Below are 8,445 nucleotides of genomic sequence, written 5' to 3' on the forward strand. Positions count from 1 at the left end.
GACTTCGTCCCATTTGCCATTTTTGACAAATTGGAACTTGGGGAGAGGCAATTTTTGATATATTTTCAAGAAAAACTTGAGGTAAGTCCCTTGTAATCATTTCTACTCCATAATAGTGAATTATCATCGAGTAATCCGACTAGATTTCATGATTTTGAGGTGTAAATCAGAGATTGAAACTTAGAAATTTAGAAATTAGATTTGTATATTTGAGGGTCGAGTTGAGGTCGGATTTTGGTAAAATTGGTATGGGTAGACTCGTGGTTGAATGAGCTTTCGGATTTTGTAACTTTTGTCGGGTTCCGAGACGTGGGCCCCAAAGGCAATTTTTGAGCCAATTTCGGGTTTTGGTCTAAATTTGAAGTTTTTCTTGTGGAATTCATTCCATTAGCGTATATTGATGGTATTATACTGATTGTGAATAGATTTGGAGTATTTGGAGGCCGATTCCAGAGGCAAGAGCATTGCGGGGTAGAGATTTGACCGGTTTGAGGTAAGTAACGATTGGAGATTTGACCGGTTTGAGGAAAGTAACGATTGTAAATCTAGTCCTGAGGGTATGAAACCCCGAATTTTGTATCATTCTACTATTTTTAGTGACACACATGCTAGGTGACGTACGTGTGGGGGTTGCACTGTTGGGGATTTGTGACTTGGTCCGCCCCGTAGCAACTGTAAAATTGCATACTTTGTTGAAACCATTGATACTTGTATGATTTAGAAAGATTTTATGTAAATTGGGCTGAATGCCATGTTTGGGCCTTGCGCCAATGCTGTTTGGACCCTTAGGGGCTGTTTCTTACCATCCTCTCATTATTTTTAATTAAAAATTTATACTCAGTTATGGTTACACTTGTTTACCGCATAACTCAGTTTTATGACTCTATTTTGATGCATATAAATGTTTTGGGTCAATGCCCTGTTTTACTGAAATGCCCGAGTGGCTTGATTTGTGAGGATGAGTGTGGATCGGGGCTGCCCGCCTGCAGCATACTTATGACTGAGTGAGGCCGAGGGCCTAATTTGTGAGGATGAGTGTGGATCGGGGCTTCCCGCCTGCAGCATACTTTATTATTATCGCACGTGAGTTGTCCATGCAGATTATAGCGCTTGGGCTGAAGGAGCCCCTCCGGAGTCTGTACACACCCCCCAGTGAGCACAGGTACCTACTGAGTGCGAGTACCGAGTGCTGAGTGACTGGGAGGCAAGAGTGATTGTGAGGTATGCCCGAGTGGCACGAGTGACTGTGAGGTTTGCCCGAGGGGATGTTTATGATTTCATCATTTTGCTCACCTTTGCATTGAGCCTTTGTTTGAAAAACTGTTGGAAAAATGTCTTTAAATGATTTTTACTGGAACTGGGTTTAAACGAGATATTTGATTCAAATGCTGATTTTTAAAAGCATGTGGTATTTTACTGAGATTTCCTGATATGAACGTTATATGCTTTACTTCTCGTCACTACTGCTCAGTCTTTATTTATTGTTGTTACTTACTGAGTTGGCGTACTTACATTACTCCCTGCACCTTGTGTGCAGATCCAGGTGTGGCTGGACACGGTAGCGATTATTTGAGTGTTCTGGTTACAGATTTTCTTGGAGATAGCAAGGTAGCTGTTTGGCGATCGCAGCCCCTGCTCTTCTCCCTCTTATCTTCCTCTAGTAGTATTTAGCTATTTTCCAGGCTGAGTTAGCCTTGATATTGTTAGACAGATTATAGTAGATGCTCATGACTAGTGACACCCCGATGTCGGGCTTTTCTTTTCCGCACTTCTGTTTTTCTTTGATTTGAACTCTTTAAATGGATGTTTTATGTTAAATAACCTTGAAATTTTCTTTGAAATGAAAATATCGTTTTGTTTTTTAAATGAGTCGGCTTGCCTAGTTCCACGATAGGCGCCATCACGATAGGGGTTAGTTTTGGGTCATGACAAAAGCACTTCTTCTTGAGTTGGATTTCATCTTAGTGGCTCATTTTCCAATATTTCTGCAATTAAGCATATTTCATTAGTTTTCGGGAATATAATTAAGCAGTTTTGGACTACAACGAAAGCTAAAAGGCGCTAATAAGTAGTCAAAATTCTCACTTATCAACTCCCCCAAACTTAAGCTTTTGCTTGTCCTCAAGAAAATAAGGTAATTCCCACCTCCACAAGATAAGAGTTATTCCATATAATCTAAGGTGTATCAAACACACATCAATTGGGACTAACAATTACCCACAACACTTATGAATTATCAACAAGGTAATGATTTGAAGTTTTAAGCACAAATAGTTCTAATATGACACTTGAGCATCAAAAGTTGACTTTATTCATCAAGGAAGCTCGCTCTTTCATGTAGGTCATTGTGGATTCCAAACTCCTCCTCCTCTACTCTCCGTTATCATATCTCACTTAAGAATGGAGCACTCAATTCAATGATTTATGAAAAGCTCGCTCATCTCTCTCAAAAGAATGTCACAAGTACGGCTCTAAGTACCATATGCTTGTCCCTCATGTAAATCACCACTAATGTAAGTTCACTCGGCTTGAAATCACGTAGGACTTTTTCGGATGAAGGCTTTTGGACTAAGGTAGGAAATGTTGGAATAGAACGGGTTCATCTTTCCTTAAGCACTCTATTTTTTCTTTTTGGCTCATGCTTTGCCGACTCTTTGAGGCATTTTCTTTTTCCTTAGGGGAATTAGAGAGACTTAACATCACTCTTTCTAGGTCATGATATTCATTTTCTCCTTCTTTGTTTTCTCCATGCTTTGCATCGTTGCTTTTCTTTGAATCCCTTCAACCTTTTCACTTTCTTTTTGCATTTTTCTTTTGTTCTTTCTTTTTTTTCTTTGCCTTTCCTTTTCTTCATTTCATTTCTATTTTTTGTACCTTTATACCACTTTCAAACTCCCCGTCTCTCCCCCAAACTTATGTTTTAGCCAATTATTTCTCGTGTTAAGGAAAGCTCGGGTGCCAAGAGAGGGTCACTACAAAACGGATAAAGGCTTGTAACATGGTTATCAAATGAGAAATATTTTAGGCTTAAAAGTGTTGACTAGGGATAACAACATTGGTGGGCCATGAAAAATTTTAAAACGGGTTAAGGAGAGCCGGCAACCACTTCTCAAGCCAAGCAAAACTTAAAATTTTGCCTAGAAACACATTCGGGGAAAGTTCTAGACCTTTTACACGGGTACTTGGACTTGCAACAGATCATCTCACCTCTCACACACCTAGATTGTTAAAGAGGATAGAGTCGAGGGCCCACAACAACCATATTCGAGATTAAAAATCACTAATGGTTCAACTAAACTACTCGATGATTGCTTAAGTCAACACAAGAGTCAAAAGGTCACTAACTAGAGCTATTTCTTTCCAAGAACTTCTTTTTAATCATAAGCATGTAGTTAAGTGTGTTGGTACCAATTGAAGCATGCTTGACTCTTCTAGTTCGACTCAATTAGGTTCTCTTATTCATTATTACTACTGTTCTCACCTAAACATAAAAAAACGAATTCAATCCCTTAAGAAGGTTGTCACGCCATCCATCATTGGGAAGAGTCACCCGGTTCACAAAAAAACCACCTTTGGAAAGAACCGTGGCATTAAAAAAACCAAAGGCTTATTGATCACTTAAACATGAAAAGAAACTACTAAATACAAAAGAAGCTACTAAAGTAAATAAGAATCTATTAGACTAAACATTGATTACTAAGAAAACATAATAAAGAAGCTATAAAGTAAACTACCGAAAGCATAAATGAATATACAAAATGAGAGAGGAAAACAAATATATACATCAATTGGGAGAGAGAGAAGAATATGTACATAATGAAAATAAAAAGAGAATGTTATCAGTTATTACATACCAATGTCAAATAAAATAAACTCCAGCTCCCGAATAAAAATAAGCATTGTCCTCAATTCTTAACAAAATAAAAATAAGGAAGGAAAAGAGTAGAGAGGACTTTGTATGTGGTCTTTGTGTCCATAGCAGCATTACCTCCCTCAAGCTCCTCCAACTGGATCTCATCATCCTCTGCTCGGGGAGTAGTTGGGTTGGTGAACATCTGTAGCACCGCCTCAACACTGTGGGCAGCGAGGTCTGGCTCCTCAGACTGGCCAGCTGGTGCCACTAGTGCTGATGGTGCTAATGGGTTTGCTGGTACTCCTGGAGTTGTTTCCATCAGTAAGTCAAACGGAAGGTCTCCAGCGGCTGCTATCTTGCTCACCTCTTGTCTCAACCTGTCAACTGATTTCTCCGAAGCCTGGGATTTCCTCATCTTCTTCACCTGCTTCCCAAGCTCCTCAATTGCTCCCCCCATGCTCCACCAAAGTGTCCATGATGGTCTTATAATTCTCCAATATCTTCTTCAAAGTTTCCTCCACTGTCGGAGGAATCTGGGATGCTGTGGGTGAGCGATCTCTGAGGCCACCACTCTCGAAACCTATTGAATGTTGTCAGGCTCACAAATCTATCTTCCAAACTTCCTTCCCCTTCGACCTCTCAAGGCCGGCAACTCTGGTATCATCCCCTCGGCCGCCATCCAGAATATCACCATCATCATCAACTGTGACTGGTGAGTCGGGGGCATGAGTAGATGAGGGTTCTGAACCTTGGTTGTCATCTTCCGAACCCAGAGAAGTGCTTGTTGAGGTGGAAGGCTCATCTCGGAGCTGGAATTTCCCTTGAAACTATTGTGGTTGAGATTGGGCATCAGGCTGCTCTTCCACAGAGTTGCCCTCTGATGCTTCCCTAGACGGGATGTATGAAGTTGATTCAGAGGTCTCTGTAGCCCTACCTCACCCGGCGGTTGCCTTTTTGGATGTCACTTTTTGCACGGAGAGTGGTAGGGTACCCCTGCCTCGGCCTCGGGAAGGTTCATCCCTCCCCTTGGATGTATCACCTCGTCCCCGAGATCTAACCATTATCTGCAATACATAGCAACAAGGATCAATTATAGTTCAAATTCAGAGTATCAGACAATCGCAGACAAAACAGTATGCAGGTTGGGGAAGTGCGGTCCGCACATTTTTGAGTGCGACCGCAGATAGGTTTGTGCGGACCGCACAATTTAGAAGTGTGGATGCAGTGGTGATTCTGTGGTCCACACAATTTTGAGTGTGGCCGCACAATGAAAGCTCAAAGATCATAACTCTCTGAAGACAGAGAATTGCTCGATCTGCGGCCGCACATACTTTTCTGCGGTTGCGGTTCAATTTCTTCGGACCGCACAATCATTTCACACCATATGCCCTAGCCTACTGATCCGCGGACCGCACAATTCCTTGTGCGGCCGCACAATTCAAAAACAATCGGCAGTAAACTTAGGGTTTCTAATTCACACACAATTTAGACATAGTAGTAGAAATTTAGACATGATACACAGTTTACCCAACCCCCAAATAGCAAATAGGAAGTTACCCACACAAATTTAAGCTCACATGATGATGAATTTGACATTAGGCCTAAAAATAACTAAACTAATTATGAACAAAATTAAGAAAATTGAAAAATTTAAAGATGGATTGAACATACTAGTAATGTAGTGATGCTAAGGAAGAATCAAAGATGATGAAATGAGTGTTAGATGCGTGAATCAGTTGAGTGCATTGTGTTTGCCTCTGTGTTACTTGTTCAGAGTTCGTAAAGTCTCAACAGTAGTGAGAAGGCTACTATTTATACTTGACCGGTTAGGGCAAGAGTTCAAGAGATGAATGCGGCCGCCCAATTTCATGTGCGGTCCGCGCTCCTTTACCTGTTACACCTTTACCCTTTGTTGATCTGCGGTCCGCACATTTTTGAGTGCGACCGCAGATTTTGGTGCGGACCACACATTTCCTTGTGCGGCCGCACTTTGGCCATTTCTCTGATAGGCAAACTTCTGAGAGTTTACAATTTTTTTATCTCCAGTTGTGCGGCCGCAGATCCCTTTTTGCTGTGCCATTCAAAATTGTGTTGTTCGCACAATACATGTGCGATCCGCACTTTTTCCATGCTTAGTCAATTTTTCTAAGCACAGTCCCTGTAAAGCACAATCATTCCTGCAACACACTTCAAAATCAGTTAGCACAAAAGAAGAAGAAGAAAAAGAACAAGAAAAAGAAATATGGGTTGCCTCCTAAGAAGCGCCTGATTTAATATCGCGGCACGACGCAGATTACTATCACTTCAAATGAATCACTTCCACCATATGGCCATCATCAGCTTGTCCCAAATAATACTTCACCCGGTGACCATTGACTCGGAATACCTCATCATTTTTGTTCTTCAAGTCCAATGCACCAAAAGGTGTCACACCCACAATTTCAAAGGGACCACTCCATTTGGATTTCAACTTTCCGGGAAACATCTTCAATCGTGAGTTGAACAACAAAACAAGATCACCCACCTTGAATTCTCTATTTTGGATGTATTTGTCATGAAGGTACTTCATTCTGTCTTTGTACAAGGACGAACTTGCATATGCACGGTACCTGAATTCATCTAATTCATTCAAATGTGCAACCCGCAAGGTGGAAGCTGCATCCCAATCAAGATTTAACTTCTTTAAAGGCCACATGGACTTGTGCTCAAGTTCCACCGGAAGATGACAAGCTTTGCCAAACACCAACCGGTATGGAGACATCCCGATAGGAGTTTTAAAAGCAGTCCGATAAGCCCATAGTGCATCATCAAGCTTCTTTGACCAATCCGTCCGATTAGCATTCACTATTTTGGACAAAATACTCTTTATCTCCCGGTTGGAGACTTCCATTTGACCTCTTGCTTGAGGGTGATAGGGAGTCGTAACTTTATGCTTTACACCATACTTGCTAAGCAAGGTGTCAAAAGCTTTGTTACAAAAATGTGACCCTCCATCGCTTATGATAGCCCGCGGAGTACCAAACCTTGTGAAAATGTTCTTCTTCAAAAATGCCACCAGACTTCTTGCTTCATTGTTGGGTAGAGCAACGGCCTCAACCCATTTTGACACATAATCAACAGCTACCAAGATATAGGTGTTTCCACAATAACTCACAAAGGGACCCATAAAGTCAATACCCCACACATCGAAAATATCAATCTCCAAAATGGTGGCGAGGGGCATTTCATTTTTCTTTGAGATTCCATAGGCCCTTTGACATTCATCACAACGCTTGACGAGATCACTTGCATCCTTGTAAAGAGTGGGCCAATAGAAACCGCAACTTAACACTTTGGCCGCCGTTCTTACTCCACCATGGATACCACTATATGGAGAAGAATGACAAGCCCCAAGAATTTCATATTGTTCCTCCTCCGGTATACATCTTCTAATCACTCCATCCGTACAAATTCGAAAAAGGTACGGTTCATCCCAATAATAGTCTTGACAATCCCGTTTGAGCTTCTTCCTTTGGTTTGAAGAGAAATCATCCGGGATGATACCACTCATAAGAAAATTTGCTAGATCCGAGAACCATGACACCTCTTTCATTGAAATGGCTAAGAGTTTCTCATCGAAGAATGAGTCATTGATTTCAAGGCCATCATGCGGCATCCCCTCCTCCTCCTCCAAACGAGACAAGTGGTCCACCACTTGGTTTTCACTTCCTTTTCGATCTTGTATGTCTATGTCAAACTCTTACAACAAAAGCACACATCTTATTAATCGAGCTTTGAAATCTTTCTTGCTCATAAGGTAATGAAGTGCCACATGATCCGTGTGGACAATCACTTTTGCACCCATCAAGTACGGGCGGAACTTCTCAATAGAAAACACAATGGCAAGGAGCTCTTTTTCGGCCACAGTGTAATTGACTTGGGCATCATTCATTTTCTTACTAGCATAGTATACCGGATAAAAGATCTTGTTGATACATTGCCCCAAAATTGCTCGAACCGCCACATCACTAGCATCACACATGAGCTCAAAATGAATGCTCCAATTCGAGGCGGTGATAATGGGAGTAGTTGTCAACTTGAACTTGAGCAATTCAAATGCTCTCATGCAATCATCATTTAAGTGAAATTTAGCATCTTTCTCCAAAATCTTGCACAAGGGGTTCACCACCTTGGAAAAATCCTTTATGAAACGCTGGTAGAACCCCACGTGACCCAAGAAACTTCTCACGCCCTTCACGGATGTTGGAGGTGGAATTTTAGAAATCACCTCTATTTTTTTCTTGTCGACCTTTATTCCCTTCTTTGAAATTTTGTGGCCAAGGACAATACCCTCCTCGACCATGAAATGACATTTCTCCCAATTCAACACCAAGTTCGTTTCTTCATACCTTGCCAAAATCTTATCCAAATTTGCCAAGCAATCATCAAAGGCATCCCCGACTACCGAAAAGTCATCCATGAATACTTCAAGGTAGTCCTCTACCATATCTGTAAATATTGCCATCATACACCATTGAAAAGTTGCTGGTTCATTGCATAAGCCAAATGGCATCCGCTTGAAAGCGAAAGTGCCATAGGGACAAATGAAGGTT

This window comes from Nicotiana tomentosiformis, chromosome 4 (genome assembly GCF_000390325.3).
Source record: "Nicotiana tomentosiformis chromosome 4, ASM39032v3, whole genome shotgun sequence".
NCBI classification, from domain to species: domain Eukaryota; kingdom Viridiplantae; phylum Streptophyta; class Magnoliopsida; order Solanales; family Solanaceae; genus Nicotiana; species Nicotiana tomentosiformis.